This window comes from Oryx dammah, unplaced genomic scaffold, assembly GCF_014754425.2.
Source record: "Oryx dammah isolate SB20612 unplaced genomic scaffold, SCBI_Odam_1.1 HiC_scaffold_18, whole genome shotgun sequence".
NCBI lineage: Eukaryota > Metazoa > Chordata > Mammalia > Artiodactyla > Bovidae > Oryx > Oryx dammah.
The window spans coordinates 67,791,006-67,816,758 of NW_024070202.1; the positions used below are offsets into that span (position 1 = coordinate 67,791,006).

General features: G+C 40.3%; 1 protein-coding gene and 1 pseudogene across 2 annotated transcripts in view; one reads left to right on the forward strand and one right to left on the reverse strand.

Moving 5' to 3' along the window:
* CREB5 (cAMP responsive element binding protein 5) overlaps positions 1–25,753 on the reverse strand; it is a 442,462-nt gene that overhangs the window by 184,762 nt on the left and 231,947 nt on the right. The window lies entirely within an intron of this gene.
* On the forward strand, positions 24,098–25,437 carry LOC120878239 (annotated as a pseudogene).

Consider the following 25,753-nt stretch of genomic DNA (forward strand, 5'->3'; position numbering starts at 1 on the left):
CTAGGGGATCTTCCCAACCCAGGGATCAAACCCGGACCTCCTGCATTGCAGGCAGGTCCCTTATCATCTGAGTCACCAGGGAAGCTCTACCCTGACAGCTTATTTATTTTATATTGACACATAGTAGTTTGTGCCTCTTAATCCATTACCCCTATTTTGCCCCTCCTTCCTTCCCTCCCCCCATCAGAAACCACTAATTTGTTCTCTACATCTGTGAGTCTGTTTCTGCCTTATCATATTCATTTGTTTTATTTTCTAGATTCTACATACAAATAACAGCAGCCAGAGTTTGCCTTTCTCTGACTTATTTCACTAGGCATAATACTCTCTAGGACCATCCAGGTTGCTGCAAATGACAGAATTTCATTCCTTTTTTATGGCTGAGTAGTATTCAGTTGTATATACACCACATCTTCTTTATCCACTCACCTGTTGATGGACACTTAGGTTGCTCCTCTATCTTAGCCATTGTAATTAATACTACTATAAACATTGGGCTGCATGTATCTTTTTGAACTAGTATTTTTGTTTTCATTGGATATATACTCAAGAGTACAATTAATGGATCATGGTACTTCTGTTTTTAGTTTTTTGAGGAACCTCCATACTGTTTTCCATACTGGCTGCAACAATTTACATCTCTGCCAACAGTGTACAGGGTTTCCTTTCTCCCATGTCGTTGTCAACATTTGTTATTTGTGGGTTTTTGATGATAGCCATGCTGACAGGTCTGAGGTAATATTTCATTTTAATTTTGATGGTAAGTGATGTTGAGCATTTTTTCATGCATTTGTTGGATATCTACATATCTTCTTTGGAAAAAACACCTATATAGGTCTTCTGCCTATTTTTAATTGAGTTACGTTTTTGATACTGAGCTGAATGACCTGTTTATATATTTTGGGTATTAATCCCTTATCTGTCATACCACCCGCAAATACTTTCTCCCATTCAGTGGTTGTTTTTTTGTTTTGTCAATGGTTTCTTTTGCTATGTAAAAGTTTTAAAATTTAAGTCCAATTTATTTATTTTTGCTTTTATTTTCTTTGCCTTGGAAGACAGAGAAAATATTGCTATGATTTATAACAAACACTGGTCTGCCTGTTTTTTTCTAGGAGTTTTTTTGTCTATAGTCTACATGTAGGTCTTTAATCCATGTTGAGTTTATTTTTATATATGGTGTGAGAGAATTTTTCTGATTTTATTCTTTTACAAGTAACTGTCCAGTTTCCCCAGCATCATATATTAAAGAAATTATCTTTTCTCCTTGTAATTTCTTGCTTCCTTTGTCATAAATTAATTTATCTTGGTGTGTGGTTTTATTTCTGGGCTTTCTATTCTGTTCCATCGATTTGTGTGTTTTGTGCTGGTATCATACTGTGTTGATTACTGTAGCTTTGTAGTATAGTCAGAAGTCAGGGAGCGTGACACTTCCAGTTTTGTTTTTTTCTCTCAAGATTGCTTTGGCTATTTGGGGGTTGAATGTTTCTTGTTCCATGAGAACAATAAACCTCTTTTCCTAGTTTTTCTTACTTGAAGGTAAATGCATTACTAACTGAGAGAGTGCTCTATCCTTAAGCTGCTTATATCTCCTTGAAAAGGCAATTGTAATAGTAAAAAACATTTTTTAAAGGTCAAAATATAAAAGCAAATGAGATATTAGAGATATGAATTCCTCTAAGAGTTCAGAAAGTAATATGGACTAGAGTTAGAAAGTGAGGGGAAAAGGTAGAATTTGAAGGATAGGTAGTAGGATTTTGGCTTATAGATAAAACAGAGAGAAGAAGTATATAATCGAAGCTCTATGTGTGAGTCACTGAGGAGAACCAGTCTGACAACTGAAGAAATAAGGGAAGACACACACGGGAGGGCTTGCAAGGTCCTTAAGACATCAGGCCATGTACATTTTTTAAGCAGTGAACAATACAATGAAAAAGCAGTTCTGTGATGTACAGCTCATAAAAATTTTAAAATTATAATCATCAAAATGATTGTAGAGTAGTAAATATTTTTCCCTAAGGAAAGAGTGAAGCACATAATGAGGAGATCTGGGCTTTTTTTTTTTTTTTTTTGCCCTTCCTAAAAATACCAGTTTTAATTCATGAGTATGCATTTATCTGTTCAACTGGTCTGAAAGGGAAATGGCATGATTAAAGCTTTGGTTGAAAATAGTTTTTCTTTTTTCAAGAAACTCTTTCAGAGCCAAAAGATTCCAGTGGCTGTTCAGAGGCAGGCTGGATGTGTAGACTAAAGTTCAAATGAAACTCATGTGGAAATCGGTACACCATTTTATGAGGCCATCATGGGATAAACCAAGCTCATACTTTAAAAACACTGCCAACCTCTGAGAAAAAGATGAAGCACAAAATTGTCATCAATTTTGATGTCATTACCTTCATTTTACATTTTTTTTCCTGGGAATCTTAACTGATCAGATAGCCAAGAAGACAGGCTAAGGTTTCAGACTCATCGATTTTCTTTTCACTCATTTGTTTAAGAGCCAGACTCCTGGCTTCAGATAACAGTGATTTAGAGATTTGGTCTCATTTTATAGGCAGCATGGACTTTGTGCTGTCCAATAACTGGAGACAGGCTAGATCATTATCTTTTAGATTTGAAGATGCAAGACCAAAGGGACTCAAAGAGAGATGCAGGACCACTGCCTCTGTATTTATTCTTTGGACAAGCTCATGATGCCCATACATTGATAATCCTCCTTCCCCATTCCACCAGCCTGAGTCCTCACCATTGCCACCATCACTATTAGATCCATACACCACATGACCAGCAAATCAAAAGATGTCAGGAAGCTCCTAAAACCATTCTTGGCCTGGCTGGACGATTGTATGAGCACCCTGCACAGGGTAGACGTGGTATTTGTTATAGAAGAAACACTTCCTTTAGTTTTTCTTCAGATGTTCTCCAAAGTATTTTTCTAAGTGTGAGATGTAGGAAGAAACAAAGGTGATTTCTGATAATCCAAGAGTTCAGGCTAAAACAATGTTCATTGTTGTTCACTCACTAAGTCATGTTTGACTCTTTTGTGACCTCATGGACTGTAGCCTTCCAGGTTCCTCTGTCCATGGCATTTCCCAGGCAAGAATACTGGAGTGGGTTGCCATTTCCTTCTATAGGAGATCTTCCTGATCCAGGGATTGAAGCTATGTCTCCTGTATTGACAGGCAGGTTCTTTACCACTGACCCCCCAAGAAATCCCTAAAAGTAAAATTCACAGTACCAAATTTTCTATATCTCTTTCCTTCACACACACACACACACACACACACACACACACACACACACACACTTGAATTTTCCTCTTGCTAAAGTGATGAAGCATCTTATTTGTGGAAAATAATTTTGTCTCAAAGAGTTTTGTTTTGTTTTGATATCATGGATATTTCTTTTGGAACAACATGTTCTATGGAATATCAGTGTAGTGGATTAAAGTGTAGATTCTAGAGCCAGACAGAGTTTGAATCCTAGTTTGGGCACTTAATTATGTCAGCTTGGGCAAAACACACCATTTCTCTGTGCCTTAGTTTACTCATCTACAAGTAGGAATAATACTAATGCCTACCTCCTGTGTTTATCAAAAGAGTTAAGTGAATTAAGATGTTTAAAGCACTTGGAGGAGTGCCTAGAACTTGATGAGAGCTATGGAAGTGATCACTGTCATTATTAAAACTTGATCTATAGGTACATTCATCAGTCAGCCACTGAGCAACCATTATATGATAGACACTGTTTTAAAAGCTGGATACATGGTGAACAGGATGGTTGAGTGCCTGGAATTTAGGATGCTTATGTTGTAGTGGGGGAGATAGACTAAATAAATAAATAAAATAAAATAAACAATAACATTTCAGAGACTGATAAATGCTGTAAGGAAAGTGACAATGTCAGAGAGGATGACTAAGGTCAGAGAGGATAACTAAGGTCAGACACTGGATAACTTTCAAAGGGGTGGGCAGAAAAATATCTTGCTGATACTTCAGTTATGCCTCCCGTGTAAGGAACATTAAATAGAAAAAAACATAGCATTCTCTGTTTTCCAAGGATTCCCTTATGAGAGGTCCTTCCTGCATTAACATTACCAGTGTTCCTTACGTACTATAGATGTATTTAAGGATGGTGCACAAAATATTTAAACATCAAAACATTTGGAAAAAAGTCTAGGAGCTCAGTGCTACTGACAGTCACCCCCAATTCCAGGCACCAACAGGAGAGAGGGAGCAGAGAATCAGACAGGGACCCTCCTGGCTTCTTTTTCAACATCTTGTCCTAGCTCTAGTCGGGCAGTTCAAACTCCAGACACCCATGTCCTGTCATCAGTCAACTGCAGGAAATTTTTAGAAATTGTTGCCCAATCTGCAAGGACAGGAGGTGGAGGAAATGGAAAAGTGAGAGAGGGAGGAAGTTCTGCTCCTTGGTAGATGATGGAAATCAAGGAAAACATTAGTGCTTGTGTTTTTTCAGTCCAGGCACCTAAAATTTTGGTGTGGGGGGATAAAGGCCGTTATCTTGTGGAAATGGAACAAACTTCCCTGGGTTGGAATGTTAATCTTGATTCTTGTGGGATGAATACAGTCTGAGCTGGATTTTGCAGGTGGCCAATGCTATATTTTCATTTGCAACTGAAGCTTTTTACATGGGTTTATCCTAACTTGATTTACAAAGTGACTTCAGACACAAATATGATAAATGTTTATTTATTCCTATTTCCCAGCTCCAAGCCTGTAAAGATGCCATTCCTAGATCTGAAATTCTCCTTGTTCTTCACTTGGCAGGCATCTCCTCAACTTTTGGACACATTTTCCCAGAGAGACCATCCCTGGCTGCCTTAACTAACTGGGAGCTCCTGCTCACTCAATTTTCCAATGCTGAGCTCTTTCCCTTCCTCCAAAACCCTCATCCCAACTTTCAGTTACTCAAGTGCTTGCTTACTTCTTGTCTAGCTGCCCCACGTGGCTGCAGGTTCTATAAAAAGGCAAGAGCCACACTATTTTATCTAATAGTTTATATCCCAAACTTCACCAAGTGCTTGGCACATCCAACATGGTCAACATTTGTTAGAGTCATAGAATCCTTACCACGAACTTGGGAAGTGGGTATTTTTACCAAAGAAGAAAACTGAACTTCAAGGGATGAATTGCCTTGTTAGGAGTTACACAGCTCTTCTCTGATGGAGCTAGGACTCTGACTCAGGAATTCTGATGCTGTTTTAGAGTTCTTTCTACTACACACCTGCTTTCCAGGTGGCGCTAGTGGTAAAGAACCCACCTGCCAATGCAGGTAAGAGATGCTGGTTTGATCTCTGGGTCAGGAAGATCCCTTGGAGGAAGGCATGGCAACCCACTCCTGCATTCTTGCCTGAAGAATCCCATGGACAGAGGAACCTGGCGGGCTATAGTCCCTGGGGCTGCAGAGTTGGACACGACTGAAGCGACTTAGCGTGCACGCACTACTACACGCTGCACGGAAAGCAATGCCACGTGACTGTCAGGGCGCAAGAGAGAACTATGGGATTTTCCAGTATCCCATTGGGAAGCTGTGATACTGCGGTTTTAAAAAAAGGAACATGTATTTAGTCTTCACCCCTGGGTTCTGACACAGAGCTTTTAAAGCCCTTGGAGTTTCCTAAGGTGTCTTTCGTTCTGTTAATGAGGTGACTTTTGGACCTGAAGATATGGATGGTAGCTAGGCAACCAACCAAGAGATTAGAGGGTTGAAACTTTCAATCTGACCTCCAGACTTCCCTGGAGGATAAAGGAGTTGAAGACTGAACAGTTGCCTGTTGCCAATTGCCAATGACAATCATGCCTATAGAAGGAGGCTTCCAAGGAAACCCAAAAGGACAGGTTTCAGAGAGCTGCTGGATTGGAGGTTTGGAGAGAGTGGCATACCTGGAGAGGGGGGGGAAGCTCCAAGCCCCTTCTCACATGCTTGCCTGGTGCATCTCTTCCATCTGGCTGCTCTTGAGTTATATTCTTGTATAATAAGCCAGTGATCTAGTAAGTAAAATGTTTTGCTGAGTTCTGTGAGCCACTCCAGCTAATTAACTGAAGCCAAAGAGGGGATCATGGAGATCTCGGACCCATAGCCAGTCAGTCAGAAGCAGAAGGGATAACCAGGACTAGCAACTGTTGTCTGAAGGGGCTGGAAGGGCTGTCTGTGGGACTGAACCCTTATCCTGTGGGATCTGACGCTATCTTTGTGTAGTGTCAGAACTGAGCTGAATTGTAGGATACCCAGCGGGTGCTGGAGAATTGCTTTGGATGCCTGGCGAGAAATCCTACATGTTGGAATTGACGTGCAGAAATTTTAGAGGCAGATAAAAACCGATAACGCTCTAGAATCTGCATCCTGAAATCCCTCCAACAGAGAAGAAGAACAAATGATCCTCCTCAAGGTACAGTCAGCAGCTCAGGGCTGAAAGGTTTTCATGTCTGCTCATCCCTCTGTTGGTGCTGGGTGGCCGTTGAGACCATGTATTTATTTTGTGACCAGATCTCTGGTTCTAACCCCAGTGCAACCATCTACTAGGTGCATAACTTTGGGTAAGTTATTAATGTTTGTACCTAGTTTTCTCTTCTGTAACAAGAAGAAAATAGTCATGTATACCTCCTAGTGTTGATACTCTGCCTGGAATTAAGAGAGGTACTTAATACAAAAATGTCAAATTAATACTGAAGGAACTTACAGACATATCTGTTCTATGTACAAAAAGTCATTGTCTTGGCTAGCAGGGTGATGAACAAGGTGAAAAAGGGTTAAAAATGTATTTGTGAGATTTCCCTGGCAGCCAGTGGTTTAGAAGACTTCGCCTTCCAAAGCCAGGGGTGCGGATTCAATCCCTGGTTGGGGAGCTAAGATCCCACATGCCTTGCAGTCAAAAAAACCAAAACATAAAAACAGAAACAATATTGTAACAAATATAATAAAGACTTTTAATAAGGTCCACATCACAAAATAATTTTTAAAATGTTTTTGGAAATTTTTGAGACTTTTTAAAAATTTATTTTTTATTGAAGGATAATTGCTTTACAGAATTTTGCTGTTTTCTCTCAAACCGCAACATGAATCAGCCAGACTTTTAACCACACTATTGTCCTTTTATACGGTAATCTATACAACCAGGATGATTCCAACCCACACGCCATGCACCAAGCTGCTTTATGCACTGACCATTTTGCTCTACCATGTGTCCCTGTATCACTCTAGTTTTGAGTGGCTACAATTTTTTCAAACATTTTCAGCTGCTGCACACCCAGCATGATGCCTTAAGATGCAATATGTCAGGTGAAAATGAAAAACACATGTTTTTTCAGCACTTGGTTTCAAGTGTTATTGGGTTTCCAAAAAACACAGATTTGAGAATAAGAATTTCAAACAGACTATACTGAAATGTAGATTTTCAGTTGTTCCCGAAGTTGCTATTAGGAATAGGTAATTAATCAGCTGGTATTAGAAGTGAGCAACATTTCAGAGAAGAGATACATGGATTTGGTGTTATGTCAAATGAGTAGTTCTTAGTCTTCCCTGTAGAACTCCAGGAAAACATAATTGCCTCCATAGAAGTGATACTTTCTAACATTTAAGCTGTCCAATTAGCCATCACAGGAGGAAGGTGCTGTAGGAGCTAGTAAGTTCAGGGCCTCATAGAATGGCTTGGGCAGAAGCTAGGCAGCTACCTCTAAGGGCTGCTTGGAAGTTATCTATTGAATGGACAGCTTGGACTAGGAGACCTCTGAGGATCCTATCAACCTTGGAAGTTCATATTTTCTGAATGTGACACAGAAATACATCTTTCTAAATCTATGTTCCTAATTCAGCATCAGTCAAAGTTCTATGTTTATAGAAACATAACCAATACTGATGGTATTCTCTGATGGTAGAGTCAACTCAACTTGGCAAAGAGCTTTTATATGTTAATGATGTCTCTGATAAACAAAAATTAATTTTCAAAATTTATTAGATATCATATTCCTTATACAAAGCTGAGATAAGCTGTCAGAATAACTGAATCAGGAAGGTTCAAAGCTTTGGGAAGACTTGAGACACCAAAGAGGTAAAGGAGAGTGTTGTGGCCCTCTATGTCGGGGTCATGACTGACTCTGAAAGGCCGGTGAGTTTTCTGAAAGCAGCACAGATAGTTCAAACCCTGACTGTCCCACTATCTTTTGGAGCAAAGAAACTCTCCACTTTCCAGCTGCCTGCTCAACAGTGAGAGTTGTTTGCTGGCTGTCCCAGAGCCTCTCTGATCTATTGAGGCCAGAAAGAAGAATTCAGGGGCCAGCAAAAGCTGAGCAGCTTGGCTGACCTGTACACCGGGTGCATGATTCCAGAACAACTCTCTGAGGGAAGGGAGGAGATGGAAGGAGAATGGGGCAATAAATTAGTCATTTGGATTTCCCTATAGGGCCTGCCTCCATGTGTCCATCCTCACACTCTCTTTCTTAACATAGTCCAGTGGATTAATACTAACAATCTAAGCTATGTTGAGTGCTTAGCTTACTATGTGCTAAACACTTTTCTAAGGATTTTGCATGTATTATCTCATTCAATCTCCACAACAATCTGTAAATATTTTTATGATGCCAATTTTCAGAGAAGTAAAGTGAATTATCATTTAGCCTCAAATCACACAGCAAGTGGCGAATCCACCATTTAAATAGATACCCTCATTTAGAAGTCTAGGCTCTTAACTATTATCAACTAGGTAAGTGGGGAAAAAGTTCAAGCAGGTAGATCAAAAGTTTTGGAATAAATTCTGTCATTTAATTTGTAAACAATCCTGTAAGGCAAGCATCAGTAGATCTTGCCTTTTTATACATGATTTTATATATGAGGAACCAGATTCATCTCCAATGTCATACAGTAACAGTAATCCCTGCATTATGTACTAAGCCACGGACCAATTTTGATTTCTTGAACACCCAGAATGACGAGGCACTAACATGAAAATGACTTCTGGTGATTGTGCTGGTTTGTTTTGGTGCTGAAGATATGCTGAAACATCTCAGCCATGGAACACTTGGGCCTATTGTAAAGGATGTAGCCAGAGATGCCTAGGGTTGGGGGGACACTTTGGCATGAACTTCATCCTTTCCCTTTAATCTGAGGATGACCATGCTGTATAGCAAAAACTCCCTTTTCACATGTTAGTAGGTAGGTTAAAACAGACAGAAACTGCTTAAAACAACAGGAACAACTGTCCATTTAAATGAGTTGAGTATATTTCTGAGCCAAGGCCTTTCAGGGCCTTGGTATTCAAATTTAAGCCAAAAGATTAATTTAGTCCAATGTTTCTCAACCATGACCTCATTAAAAAAAAAGAATAGAAAAGCTGATGCCTGGGGCTCCACCCCAGAAGAAATGATTCAAACATTCTGGGGGTGGAGTCCATGTACTGGTATTTTTTTAAAGCTCCCTAAGTGAGAATCACAGGTAGCCAGCGGTGAGCCACACTTTAAGGAACCAGGTGCTATTTCATCTAAAACTGAAGCTCAAGTTGATGTGACAATTCAAGGAGATCTTACCTTTTTCTCCTTGGAATATTGATTATCAGAAACTCCAAACAGATAACAGGGAAAACTGTTATGGAGATCTGGGGAAGAAAGTGCCCAGCAGCCATGGCTGAAGACAGGGAAAGATTATCAGAATCACCATGCTAATTATGGAAAACCAGACTCCCTGGCAGAAGGCCAGGGGTGTGGCAGAATGGATAGGGGTAGAGGGCAGGAGAAATTTTAGGAAATTAGAAATTTTAATAACTTTGGCTGTCAAGGGTTGCAATTAGATACTGAACTGTTTCTACCTTATTGCAAGCCTTGAGAGCAAAAACAGATCAGAAAAGAAACTCCTGTAGCACATTCTAGCTGCTTTTCTTTTCTCAAGCTCAAGAACAAAAAGAAAATGAAGCATTTCCAGTGTTGTTTTCTGATGAAGGGCCCCCATAGGCACCCTTTCTGAACACCAGGGGGAGTAACACATAGTCGACCTCCTTTACCAGGCCTTTCAATACAGCATGAGAAAGAACAAATTCTTGCTTATTGTTTAGATCCCTGCATAAATAAGCTCTTCCTTCTCTCTCTGGCTAAAGATAACAATCCATTTGTATTCATTTAAGAGAGTAAGTAAATGTTCTTTAAAAGTAATAAAACGGATTGGATCACCCCATAGGCGAAGTCGCACAAAAGGAGCAGAGTAAGGGCCCGAACCCCTTGGGTTTGAATCCCAGAAACAGCACTTAGCAGCTGTGTCACCAAGGGCAAGTTTCTTAATTTCTCATGCCTCAATTTTCCTGTTTTTAAAATGGGCACGTCATAGGATGGTTATGAGAGTTGATGAATACAGATAAGCTTGAAACAAAGCCTGGTGTATAGTAAGTCATCAATCAGTATTAGCTAGTGCTCGTACCGAGGAGACCACCAGAAGATTTTAATTTTAGATTGAAATTCTTCCATACTTCAACAATCCCAAGTACTTTGTATTAAAAATCATTCAACTCAAAAATGGTAAAGCCACTGGAGCCTTTGAAAGAAAGTAATATTTAAAGATAGAACTGAAAAAAAAAATAAAAAAATAAAGATAGAACTGAGTGTCATTTTTCATATACATCAAAGATCACTTATTCTAGTAATCCATGATAAGAATATACAGAAAATAGTGACTTTGTACTATCATAAAATGGCTAATACAAATTTTAAATATACAAAAATGCACCCACAAAGGATGAACTAATAAAGTGAGTGTTCCATAATGAAGAAAGACAATGATCTGTTAGAATATCAGTGTCGTAAAATGTCCTCAGAGGATGTGAGAAATTAGGTGAAGAAAAGGAGCATATGGTACTTATGGACAATTTATACGCATTTTCAGTCTAACAACAGTCCAAAAGACTCTAGTAGTAGTTATTTCACTAAAATGCATGTACTTTAATCATTCACAAAATTGTTTTGATTGTAATAGATGGTCCTCTACAAAGCGACATCATTTTAACAAAATGAGCAACCAGTAAGGAAGCTCTGGGTTGGGTTTTCCCCCACGAGAACTGATGGCACCTTTACCATGGATGGAGGCCATGAAATAAACACGGCTATACCAAACATTCCTGACAACAATGGAGCACTCTGCTTGCATGTTTTTTCATACTAGCGCACATAACTTTTTTCCCCAGTGGATCTTCAGCGAGGCAAGGCAGTTGCCTGGGTTGTATGGAATTCAGCAAACAGAAATGCATGGCCAGTGACCACACACTTGCATCTGGATAAGGTTTTGGCTGACTGCGCTTTGCGGTTTTACCGCTAGCCACTAACAAGGATCCCCTTCTTTTTGACTATATAAGTCAACTCTGAGAGGCACAGGGTAGAGTGAATTTTTTAGTAGCTTCTTCCATGTCTACCAAGGACTGAGACTGTAGGTGGCAGAGACTGACTCTTCTCATCTGTACTGCTTGCTGCTGGAGAGACCAGAGCCTGGCAAGAAATCAGAATGATGGGGGAGAGGACTGACTTCAAGAGTGAAGTGAAACTCACTCTTTTTAGCATCCTAGTAACATGTGTGGGGAAAATGGATACAGATATCTGACAGAATGACCCAGAGTTCAAAAACATGGTCTCGACCTGGGCTTGAATCCAGCTCCACAGCTACCAGACCTGTAACTTGGATTCATTTATTTAACCTCATTCATAACCTCCTTAAGCTGTATTTCCTCATTCTGTAAGTTGGGGTGATAGTAGCCTCTTCCTTACAAGGTGGTCATGGGAATGAAAAAAGATGATGCTTACAAAATGCTTCATCCTGTAGTGTATTTTAAAATCCTCCCCAACTCCTTTGAGGTAGATATTATTGTACTCATTTGCTGATGGGAAATTGAGGCTCAGAGACATTCTATAACTGGCCCCACAATCACCCAGCAGGTGAGTGAAGGAAGCTAGACACGAGCCCAGGATTGCTCTAAAGCTGATGCTCCTCACCACTGCTCTTTGCACTCATTGGCCGGCATGGCAAAATCCCAAAAAGTCCAGACTCATGGGTTCTCAGCCCCATTGAGACAGCCCTTCCTTTTAGAGGAAATAAATAACATTAAGAACAGCTCAGTGGTCAGAATGAACAAACTTAAACTAAACTCAAGGGTGGAAGGTGAGTATAAGAAATCAGTTCTAAAGATTCTTTGCCTAGCAGTTTTTCCTCTGTTGGTTCATATCCCCAGCAAGGAAGAGTAAAGGGTAAACTGATGAAAATGTTCAATTCAGATACTAAAATAACAAGAGTATTGACAGGGGTGCGGCAGAAGTAGAAGGGTAGAGATGGAGCCAGGCAGACCCTCTTTTTTTTTTCCCCAAAGCCTGTTAGTTTCTAAAAGTTGGTTGAATGTGATATAAAAGCCAAACTTTTTGAAATACAAACAAATGTAATGTTTCTAGACTTACTGTTATTCATTAATTGTTCATTAACTACCATTAAATACCTTATCCATAAATAACATGTCTTAACCAAACCAGAGGACAATTAGCTTTTTCAACTGTCAGCAGAAAATTATGATAGCAGACACTTTTTCAAGTGTCCATGAACTCCCAGTTGGTCCTTCCTGCTTCTGCCATTGGCCTCATATATACACATTCAAAAACTCAGAAGAGAAATGTAAAATAAATGAATTACTAAATCCTTGCTTCTTCTTTGGCTTCAGAATTTATACAAATTAGACCTGTAGAGTATAAAGGTTTTACTTATTTAACTGGCTTTAATATTCAACTTGCATGTATTCATTGGTCTGTGTAATTGAGATTGCTTTACCCAATTGTGTGATTTTAACACTATATGGTTTAGACTGCATACCTGTAGAGGGCAGCATGCCATATTTATTTAACGGATGGATCTAGAATCTCTCCTAAAGGTGGTGGTGCTTATCAACATCCTCACTCACTACCCTCATCACCATCACCGGCATCATCACCATTATCATTACCATCATTGTGCTTAGTCATATTCCTGGGTTTTCATCTTAGAGAAAATTTCTATTACAAAGTTGAAAGGTAGGTAACTGTACTCTTTATCTCCCAACATTCTTTTCCTTAAAATGCAAAAGGCTCTGCCACTTGCACATCACAAAACTTCTCTACTGTGTAAGATATTGGCATAAAGTCCTACCAGTCTACTATTTAAATAATTCAAAACATTTTAATACAATATGCAAAGGCCTAGCACAAGCAGAGAGCTGTAGGCAGAGGCATCAAGAAGAAAGAAAGTTCCTCACCAAGATAAGTTTTCCTTCGAGTTACCCTGTGGTCTGACAAACACTCCCTGTTGAATCTGTTTCTTTAAGATGCTAAAAATAAATTGATCTGTAAGTGACTTTGCTGTAATACATACAGTGACTCAGATCAAGGAGTAAGAGCCATTTATAGAATGTGAACTAAACACTGGCCTGAGACAACCATTTAACCCTCGCCAAACAGGGAAGTGACATTTCAGATTGTCCAGAGTTTGATCTGCAAGGCTATTTTGAAGTAGAAAGATTTCTTTATTATAACTTTAGCTAAAAATATTAGAATATGACCAGAGGCTACCACAAGGTCAAAACATTTGGTAACAGGACCACCAGTGTAAGAGTGTGCAAGTGTCCATCTATGGGATCTTGGGCATGCTCAGGCCTAACATATGATAAGCCATTCATATTCATACATATATAAGTACAGACTGCATTTGGTACAGAACAACAAGTTGCCATTCTATACACTCCTATTTTGGCTTGTATTGCACAGTGGTTTAGAGTGGATTTGTATGACCATAAGTGTCATTAAACATCTCTGAATCTCAGTTTTTTCATCTGTAAAATGGAAATACAGTCCCTACCTTAAGACATTGATATCATTCATAATTAACTAAGAAAATGTATATGAAACACTCAGCAGACATAATACAATTTTAAGAAATGCCAGTTACAATCTGCTCTCTTCAGCCGTAGTTGTTATAAGATGGTACAGTCTCCTTCCTCTTTGGGGGCCCCTTCATTGCTAGAGTACCTCTTCATAGTCTTGTAAACAGCTGCACTAGCGGGCAGGTCTGATGGCTACAAGTGGGCAAGAGTTTTCTTTTCCTTCCACTGTGACTGGTATAATGAACATCTTTAAGGGGACATATAATTGGAGAGAGGAAGGCTGTGTGTGTGAGAGAGAGAATCTGTTTATGTGTATCAGAGTTCACCACAGCGACATCAGAGCGACAAGGGGAACTTGCCACTCTCTCCTCCCCGGAGTTTCACTCACAGGGAACATTCAGCATTGCCTGCACACGGATCTCCAACCTGGCACACTGCATAGAGCTGCGTTGCAAGGCATATGACGTCATATCACAATGTTCATCGCTGACCTCTACCCTGGTAATAAGATTCTTTTTGGCCCTTGTGCGATTAGCATCCACCTGAGACTTCCTAACCATCTACTTGATAGCAAATTGGCAGCAAATATCAGGAAATTCCACGCTGGTATTTGGATGAATCTTCTCCATTGATATCGTTTATCTGAATTACTGGCACTTCCTCAATTATAACAATACATCAACCATTTCAAGTTTTTCTTTCACCTCCGGATACATGTTGGCCTTAATAAATGAAGCTGAAGTCAGAATGCATGCTGGTATGACGACACCATCCTGTCTTTCAGGTGTGGTTTCAGGGTCACACTGAACACTTGCGTCTGGAAGATTGACTTCAGCACACTGCATGGCCACATTCTGCTACTCAGGGTGGTGAGATCATGGTGCTGGCATGAATCTATCACTCGTTTAAATGAATGGGGTTGAATTCAATCTGCTGACCTTGATTGGGACACTAGTGATACAGGCTGTGTAAAACAAAACAAGGCAAAATAAACAAGGGAAAACCACAGTATATGCAGCTACTTGGTTCAGAAGGTGACACTACTGAATTTGATCTGTGAAGGTCTTGTCACATGAAAGTCTAGAAATAGCTATGACCTAAACATGGGGGTAGGAGACGACCCATTTAGAAATGAATGGATGCATTCCATTGTGCTTGTAGAGTGTTTAGAATCTATTTTGGGGCAAAAGGGATATTGTAAATACTTTCCTTTGTTCATAACCATCATAACCCAAACTTTCTGGCTCTTGGCATTTATCTGTAACCCTGCATGCCAATAGTTTTTTACACACTGCCTGACAAGGCAAACATTATTCTACCAGAGACGCAGGATTCCCTGTGACCCCTCTGAATCTCCAGGGCCAGCCAAGACTGGATTAGATTCTGACTAATCCTAGTCTGGACATCTCTAGGGGTTGCTCTAGTCTCACTACACAATTCCAAGGCCACTCAGCTCTGAGGGCCCTTGGGAGATGCTGCCATATTAGGCATGTGGAAATGTCCACGTCATTCTGAAATTATTTTGGAAATAGAGATTTAATATAACTTTTTTGATTAGCATTCAATTCCAAATTTGGGACTAGATTTTAGATAAAATTAATTCTAGGGACTTCTCATTGGTTTTGTAAAATGTTAATGCCAGCAAGCATTCCTTCATCTTCAAAAGCAACTGGATCACAGATTTTCATTTCATTCTCTTTTTTTATTTGATTCTCTCTTTGGTTAACAGCATTTCTATGGCAGAGGACAGGCAATCTTTTACAGATATCTCTTGTCTCAAAAGTGGCTGACTGGACAGGCATATTCTTAAATGCAGGTTAATCTGTGGCCTCCTTCCTCTTCACCATGATGGCTCTGGATGCCAACAAGGGGGTCACAAGGGAGGAGCCTGGAGCCAGGCATGGAAAAGCGAATGGTATAGGCATTTTCTAGATGTATGGTTTGTTTGTGTTTGTTTTTTAGTCACTCAGTTATATCTGACTCTTTCTGACCCCATGGACTGTAGCCCACCAGGCTCCTCCATCCATGGGATTTTCTAGGCAAGAATACTGGAGGGGGTTGCTATTACCTTCTTCAGGGGATCTTCCCAGGCCAGGGATGGAACCCTTGTCTCCTGCATTGCAGGTAGATTCTTTGCTATCTGAGCCACCAGGGAAGACCATGTGGTTCTTGGTATCCCCATAAGATGAAATATAAATTGTAGTTAGAAACTTTTACCCTGTGAACACCTTCATCATCTAAAGATGATTCCTTCTGGAGACAATCATGATTTTTATTAGGTACCAGGCCTGTGTGAAAATCTAGAGATACCAAGACATGATCTTGATGGATGTGACTTCATAGGGAAAGTGGGCTTTAAAATGCTCCCTTTAATAGTAGAATTCTTTTGTAATGCTGTTCACTAATACACTTGGTATAAATGAAACTACTTCTTCCAAATGAACTTAGTCATTGAAGAAATTAAAGAAATTCCTTCCAAGGTAGCTTTTCTCATCAGATGGCTCCAAAACAAAGACCTCAACAATATTAGCATAAATGGTTCAGGAATCGGGATTTTGGGCATTTCTAAAGAGAAGTTCCCTTCTATTTCTGCTACTTCAATAACAGAGTATAAATCAGAGACTTGGCATTTACTACTCCACTGAGCTATTAATTTTAAGGCTTTTACTGATTCAGTTCCAACTATATGTATGATGGAGATAACTTTTATTTATTGTTCAAATCATACAATAATCCAAGCAAACTCATCAGTTCAAGGATATTAAATCAAAATCTATTTTCTATTGAGTAGGATTTAGTTTAAGATAGAAGCTTCCTGGAGAACCAAATCTGGGGTTTAGTGAGACCATCTTATTCTAGAAATGATGTCAGAAGACTGTTTGGGTGCTTACCTAGGAAGGTACCAGGGTTCTGTTATTGATCGATCTATACAAAATAATTTATCATGTCAATGCCTTTTCTTCCTCCTATCCAATTACTTCTTATTGATGAATTTCTTATTTTAGCATTATCAAAAGGTCATGAGCCAGTACTATATCTAATTCAAAAAGGCATTATTAGGCTTATATCATATCAACCTTAAGAACTGACCAGTTCTGTGAGGATAATCTGAATCACCATATTGGAACATATTTTTTCATAAATTTAGAAACAATGTCAGACCTTCCCAACTTTTCGGACCATTTTTACTTTAGAATTTTAAAAAAAATACCTTCTTGTTGTGAGAACATTTAACACAAGATATAACCTCTTAACAAACTTTTAAGTATATTATTACATTTTTACACTTTATTACATATTATTATTACACTTTATACATTATTGTTGACTATCGGTATAATGTTGTACAGCAGGTCTCTAGAGCTTATTCGTCTTTCTTGACTGATAGATACTGCATGCTGGTTGACTAGTAACTAACTCCCTATTTCCTTTTCCTCTGAGCTCCTGGCAACCATCACTCCACTCTAATTCTATAAACTCAACTATTTGAGGCACTTCATATTAAGAGAATCATGTTGTATTTGTCTTTCTGTGACTGGCTTATTTCACTTAACATAACTTTATGGCAAGCATGTATATGAAAAAAATGCTCAATACCACTAATTGTCAGAGAAATGAAAATCAGAACCACAATGGGATTAACACGACACACCAGTCATGATGGCTAGTATCAAAGAAAAACCAAAGACTAGTGCTGGCGACAGAGAAGGCGATGGCACCCCACTCCAGTACTCTTGCCTGGAAAATCCCATGGATGGAGGAGCCTGGTAGGCTGCAGTCCATGGAGTCTCTAAGAGTCGGACATGACTGAGCGACTTCACTTTCATGCATTGGAGGAGGAAATGGCAACCTGCTCCAGTGTTCTTGCCTGGAGAATCCCAGGGACGGGGAGGCCTGGTGGGCTGCCCTCTATGGGGTCACACAGAGTTGGACATGACTGAAGCAACTTAGCAGCAGCAGCAGCAGTGCTGGCGAGGCTGCAGAGAAGTTGAAACACCTGTATATTATTGGTGGGGATACAGAATGGTGAAGCTCAATAGAAAACAGTACAGAGTAGTAGTAGCAGTTGGGTGCTCAGTCATGTCCAGCTCTTTGCGACCCCATGGACTGTAGCCCACCAGGCTCCTCTGTCCATGGGATTCTCCAGGCAAGAGTACTGGAGTGGACTGCCATTCCTTTCTCCAGAGGATTTTCCCAACTCAGGGACTGAACCTGGGTCTCCTGCATTGCAGGCAGATTCTTTACCATTTGAGCTACAGGGAAGTCCTAAAAATGTACAGAAGTTTCAAACACACACACACACACAAACACACACACATTTGGGGCTTCCCAGGTGACACCAGTGGTAAAGAACCCACCTACCGATGCAGATGACATAAGACATGCAGTTCGATCCTTGGGTCAGGAACATTTATACATCTATCTACCATATGATCCTTGAATTCCACTGCTGGGTATTTATTCAAAAGAATGAGAATAAAGATCTCAGATCTCAAAGAGATACTAGCACACTCATAATCATAGAAGCATTATTCACAGTAGCTATGATGTGTAAACAACCCAAATGTCCATGACAGACAAATGAATAAAGAAAATATGGTGTATTCAGGCTGAAAGAAGGGAATTCTGTAGTCTGCAATTTTTTTTAGAAAAAGCTAACAATTTTTGAGCATTTACCATGCTAAATGCTCACATACATTATTTTATTTAATCCTCATAAACACCTATATAATTAATTATCATTATGTACCCATTTTTCAGGTGAGGAAAAGAGACCAAGTGCAGCTCAAAAATCTGCCTAAGGTCTCGGAACAGTAAGTGGTGGAGCCAGAACTCAAGCCCGACTCTTCTGACTAGTGATAAGTTCTATTTCTCCCTGAAGCCCACATACTCTTCACTAGCATGCAATATTGTTTCCATTCATCAAGATTTATTTAACTCAAAAGCAAATCTTTTCAAAGGTGAAATCTTTTCAAATCTTAAAAGTCTGACTCATTTGGAATTTACTAGAAGAATATATGAGAAATCACAAAAGTTGTTTCTCTCCTCTATACAGATTAAATATATCCTTGGCTCAAACCATAATGGGTGAATTATTGTACCAGCCTAAAAGTTATTGTTTTGAGAATCTTTAATAAATCAAGCTAATTTCATTATAATAATGCCTAAATTGTGCAGAAACTTACAAACTGTTTTGGAATCTCTTTTTAAAAAATTTTCTTGCATTGAAGTACAAGAATAAGCTTTGAGGGGAAAAAAATAACACAACAAATTATGGCTATAAACTGGAAAGGACAATAGTAGCTCACCACATTCGTATGGTATGCTACAAATTTCATACTAATCCTTATAATCTTCTTTTTTTTTTTTTTTAACATGATACAGGCAGAAGAGTCACTACTTGATACAGTTGAGGCTCAGAGAGGTGCAACAACTAGTCCACGGTCACACCTTTAGCCCATGACCACAATCCAGGTTTTCTAGTGCTGTGTCCACTGTTGTTTCCCCATGAGCCTCTGCTCTGCACAAAACATGGAAACATCCTCTCATTCCCAGAGAATGCTTCGTTGTCATCCTGGAGAAACAGGGAAGGGCTTAGATGTGTGGTTTTCTGACTGGAAATGATGGTGTCTATCTCAATGTCAAATGACAGGGGGAAATAAGCAGGCACCAAACAATTTTATCTTCTAGAGTTATCTCAAAATTTACCCAAGTTAGGGCCTTCCCTGGTGGCTCAATGGTAAAGAATCCACCTACCAATGCAGGGTGTGACCCCTGATCCAGGAAGACGCCACACGCTGAGGAGCAACTAAGCCCATGAGCCACAACTACTGAGCCTGTGCTCTAGAGTCCAGGAGCCACCGTTACTGAGCCCACGTGCTGCAACTACTGAAGCCCACACTCTAGACACTGTGCTCTGCACCAAGTGAAGCCACCGTAATGAGAAGCCTGCACGCTGCAACTAAAGAAGCTTCCGCACAGCAATGAAGACCCAGCACAGCCAAACAAACAGACAAAGTCTACCCAAGTCAAAGTACTTTGGCCACGTGATACACAGTCAACTCACTGGAAAAGACCCTGACGCTGGGGAAGATTGAAGGCAGGAGGAGGAGAGGACAGGGGATGAGATGGTTGGATGGCATCACCAACTTACTTGATATGAGTTTGAGCAAACTCTGGGAGATGGTGAAGGACAGGATAGCCTGGTGTGCTGCAGTCCATGGGGTCACAAAGAGTCAGACACAACTGAGCTGCTGAACAACAACAAGGATAGAGAAGGTGTTTGAAGGCGTTTGTCTAGCAGAAACGTTTGCCATGGGGACACACGATATTCAGGAATTCTCTTGGCTGGGTGAGTGGTAGATCTGGATAAGCACTGTCTTTCAGACCCAGGCTATGGGCCACCTAGTGCTCCCTTGGAGCCACGCTGGGCAAGTCTTCTCCAGAAATTAGCTGTGGGCCTTTGAGCAAACTATAGAACTCCTCTGTGCGTGTTTCCTTCAGCAGCAAAATGAGGACAACAACCATCTACCTTACAGAATTCAGGGGCTTTGACGAGTTGAATGTAAAGTGCTTCGGACAAAACATGGAGATGTGCCCAGATGAGAGCCATGATTTTTATTGTATTAATGAATGGGCCTCTCGATTTCTTTATATATAAGGTGGGAATAATGATAAATCCTGTAACAAGAATCAAATTGGATCCTGTCTTTGAAAGTTCCTGATAAATCATAAAATGTTCTGTGCATCTAGAGAGTGGCTGCTGTTGTCTTGAAGAGAAAGTTACAATGTCTGAATTATACCTGCATTCCTTTTGCAAATAATTTCCCCTTTCTTCTGTAATTGGAAAAGAAAGTGATTGACATTGTGATCCCTAGCCTAACCCCATTGGTAGTTTGTGAAGCAGGAATCAAATTGTTAGTGTTTAGCCAGTGGGGTGGGGCAGTGTTTACCTACAATCTGGTGAGTCGCCACATCTCAGGGGAGCCTAGGGTGGGAGGCCTGCCCTCTCTGTGAGTGGCTGTACCAGTGTAGAGATCTAGAATCCCAGAGCCCTACTGGCCCTGCAGGATTACCTGGGCAAAGGCACAGGATGCCTGGAACCCTGAAAAGTAGGACAACTGCTCACCATGTGGGTGGCTACTCAGGGGAGCCTAGGGCAACGCCAGTCCTAAAATCAGAGCTGCATCTGACAGAGAAGCAGATGTGTTGATGCAGGGTAAAAAATAGAATGAAATGAGTTTGTTTGTTTGTTTGTTTGTTTCAGAATCTGAGATGAATGTGATTTCTGACAAGATCAGTAGGAGTGCAGTTGACACAAATGAGGAAAACACAAAGCATATCTCCTTTTGATATAGCATCATGGTCTCAACCAGCACCATACGCAAGGATTCCAAGCTCAAACATCTTTAGGAATTCACGGATGCCAAGTGGGGAAGCTGTTCCCCATGCCTTACCCTGGCTCACTGTGGATGCTCCGTCCTCAACGCCTCCTGCCTCCTCCCTGCTGCCTTCTCCTGCTAGAATTCTCCCCAGTTGTCCATGTTTGGTCTCAATGCCATCTCCTTTACTAGGCTGCCTCTCAATCTCCACCTAGAACTAATCTCTTCCTACCATGTCCTCATAAAACTTTCAGTTTCATTCAGAGCTATCAAAGCCTACCTCGTTTTATAATGATTTGTGCAGACTGTCTCTGTCTTTTGCTTATAAGGGACTGCTTCTTGTCATCTCCATGTCAGGGTGACACCAACACTGCCTGCTGCTCAAAGGAGCCCCTTGATAAATATTCATCAAGGGAATAAATAAATATTTGTTGGTGATAATTAACCTGAACTGAGAACTTCATGGCCTCTAAGAAAGGCTCTGAATTTGTTAAATGAAGCACTGCTCTTTTTTTGCCCCCTCTTACTCTTCAGCTTGTTTCATAACATCTCCTGCCAGGAACTGCTCCCACTATTAAATTATTAAGTGCCAGAGAAGCAGCAGCACCTTCTGTGATTAAGTACTGAGTGAAACTGTGAGGAAGGGAAGCCCGCATTGCGCCTAGTTTCAGAGGTGAGAACTGTTGAGTTTATTTTTATGCTGCCTCTGTCACAAGCCAGTGTGATTCCAGTGATGGATTCTGGGATTGTGTTTTCCGCTTTCCTCCTTCTACTCACCCCCTTGACATGAGCCACTTTGGTTTCTCTGTTTATTTTAAGTATTTTCTTCACTTTATTGAGAAAAGAGTTTCTGTTTTTTTCTTTTCTTTTTTTGGCTGCAATGCACAGCATGAGGGATCCTAGTTCCCAAACAGAGATCATACTGGTGTCCCCTGCGGTGGACGTGTGGAGTCTCTACCACCGAACCTTCAGGGAAGTCCCCGTCAACCTGAACCACTTTGAATACACATACCCAGAGCAAAATTTCAGGGGCACTAATGAGAAAGCAGAGTCTATATTTCCTACCTGGAACCTGGGACTGTGCTAAAACCAGACTTAATGCTTGTAATCTATATTCACTCATTAGCTGTGTGGATGAGACTTCTCTTCACAAAGAACTGAAGGACAGTTGGATGAGGAGTTTGGAAGTAGGATCACTGATCAAATTTTTTCTCTATGATTTGAGATTAATGTGACCACGTAAACAATTAGTGAGAGTTCTTCAGATGTCCTTCTAAATTGCTTTCCCTCTTAGGAATATTGTCAAATACCCCGTACACTGGCTCCTCCATGGAGTCTTTCCATAAGGAAAATTCCAAACTCATCTGTCAATTACATGGACTCATTCTTATGGATGATATCAATAAAGACTTTCAAGAATCCCAGCATCCTTTCCTCAACTCTCTGATCCTCAGACTGAGGCTTCAAGGATAGTACCCCCAGGAAATCCCCTAAAGGTTACTGCTCACAATACCCACTTTCAAGCTTTAGATGTTAAAGAGACTTAGATAGCATAAACCTTGTTTAAAGACTAAAAATATAAATGAACTACTGCATTAATGGATGAATGAATGAAATAACACATTCTTAGAAATAACACAGTTCTTCTTGGTCCTTGGGTCCTAAATATCCTGATGTGGACTTATAGGCTTTGTCTTATCCTAAATGAAAATCATAAAATATCTTCACTGAAAGAGACCTTAGTGATAGAAAGCCATGGCCTCACAAATGAACTTATCTATGAAACAGAAACAGACTCACAGACATAGAGAACAAACTTGTGGTTGCCAAGGGAAAGTGGGGGTAGGGGAGGGATGAACTGGGAGTTTGGGGTCAATAGATGTTAATTATTATGTATAGAATGGATAAAGTCCTCTTATATAGCACAAGGAACTATATTTAATATCCTGTGATAAACCACACTGGAAAAGAATATGAAAAAGAAAGCATACACATTCGGAATCATTTTGCTGTACAGTAGAAATTAACATGACATTATAAATCAACTATATTTCAATAAAATATTGATAAAATTATTTTAAAAGTCATGGTCTGATTTGTTCAAATGAAATTAGGGAAAAACTGCTTCTCTGGTTGAAGTGTAGGTAGGGGCTTGGAACCTCCAGCTCTAAGAAATGACACAGTTTGTCCAACATCAATACAGATCTCAGAGATAGAGCCATGACCCCTGAGCCCCTGGCTTGTTTTTTCCTGCTACATGCTATCTCCTTTTATGGATGAAGTGTTGTTTCTGGATACTTACTGGATAAAAGGACAATTTTACTTACTGGATAAAAGCAATTTCTCTGTCCCTAAAACAAATGAGCCATAGTCTCCAGGAAGTTTTTCTTGTTACTGTTGTTTTGCCTCTATCCTCTGAAACATTTTATTTGTACATATTACATTCCTAGAAAAGAATCCGAGGATTTTCCCTTCTTCATGGGCCCTGATGCCAGCTGAGGTTGTCAGTACAATGCAACCAAGCTGAAGGGATGAGAGCAGGCTATTCTGCCATTTTTCTGGATCTTTGGATTGCACATCAAATCTGGAGGTGATCACTCCACATTTATTTAGCTGCCAGTGAGGTTCACGATTTTCCCAGCCATGTGATGATCAATGATATCAAATTCACCAGTGCAACCATGCTTCATTATCATAGTTAGAAACGTGATGATGACTTTGGAGCATGGCTTTATAAGCAACTGGCATTTGCCTCTCTTTTCAGCATTGTGGATACACTTGAGAGCATCAGCCAGGACATTCACGTGCACCATAATGGCAGCAAGGAAAGATGGTGGAAAGAGCTAAAGGAAGTTTTGAACTGGGCTTCAAGGTAGTCACATAGTTGAAGGTAAGTCCTCCTTACAGACGTATTCCAGCTACAAAATGAAGCAGAGATGATAGAACTGTACTTCACTATTTTGCAATTTCCAAAGTAATGGATCTAGGCAAGGACTGTCAAAGAGTGTCAGATTCCTAAAGAATTTGGTGCCTCCCGACAGAAGTACTCCACATTGTCTATGAAGTACTCTTTCCAAAAAAATGAACTTGATGCTAAATCAAGCCAAGAAAGTCTAAATCGCCAATTTATGGGAAATATAAGAAACAAAGGAACTTGTTAAACTGATAGCATGGGAATGGAATCAACAATATTCACAGTCTGAAAAACTCTACAAACTCTTTAGCAAACAAATTTCAAGGCAAAAAAAAAAAAAGGAGGGGAAGGGAGCAGGATGTGTTGTAATAGCATCATGAAAGACATGTCAATCAATTTTAATGTATAGAGAGTATTTCAGTCCCAATTAAAATAAAGTACACTTGTTATCTGGGAAAACACCAAATGGAACAGACTGGGGCCATGGAGTAGGAAGCAGCAGCCCAGACCACATCACTGAGGTGGAGAAATCAAGGCCAAGCTGGGCTCCTGGTCAAGGACAGGAAGACCAAATTCCTGGATGAGATTTCTCTCTTCTCCATGCCCATTGCAGAATCTGAAATCACCAACTTTCTCCTGGGGATGCCCATCGCAGAATCTGAAATCACCAACTTTCTCCTCATCCTCCTCAAGGATGAGGTGTTGAAGATAATATCCACCAAAGCAGACCTATGCTAGCCATTGGGCCAAGTTCAAGGTATCTGTTGCCATCTGGACTACAATGGGCATGTCAGTCTGAGTGTTAGTGCTCAAAAGAAGTCATCATGGTCATCCTAGGGGTTATCATCCTGCTCAAGCTCTCCACTGTCCAAGTGTGGCAATGCTCCTGGAAGAACAAGACAGGCAAGTACCACATTGTCCCTGCAAGACGCCCACCTCCATGGTAAGTGTCTTTTTCCACCCCAGAGACACTGGGGTCATCTTGGCCTCTGCACTCAAGAAGTCACTACTGATGGCCAGTATGGATGACTGCCACACCTCGGCTGGGGGCTGCACTGCCAATCTTGACCACTATGATTCCATCTCTAAGACTTACAGCTGACCTCTGAAAAGAGACTGTGATCACCAAGCTTCCCTGTCAGGAATCCAATGACCATCTCCTATAGATTCACACCAGAGTTTCCCTGCAGAGAACTCAGGCTCCATCTGTGGCCACCACTGTTGCAATTCTATATGAGAAATATAAAGTGAATTAATTAATAAAAAATAAAGGGCAAAAATCCTATGGAACAAATAAGGACGTCTGAAAGATGGTTAAAAACACTAAACTATGGGTAAATTTTTAGGTGAAAGTATGGTATCATGGTTGTGTGCTGTTCTGTGCCAGGTTGCTTCAGTTGTGTCTGACTCTTTGTGACCCCCTGTACTATACCTCGCCAGGCTCCTCTGTCCATGGGATTCTCCAGGCAAGAATACTGGAGTGGGTTGGCATGCCCTCCTCTAGGGATCTTCTTGACCCGGGGATTAAACCCACATCTCCTGCATTGGCAGGCAGGTTTTTTTTTTTTTTTA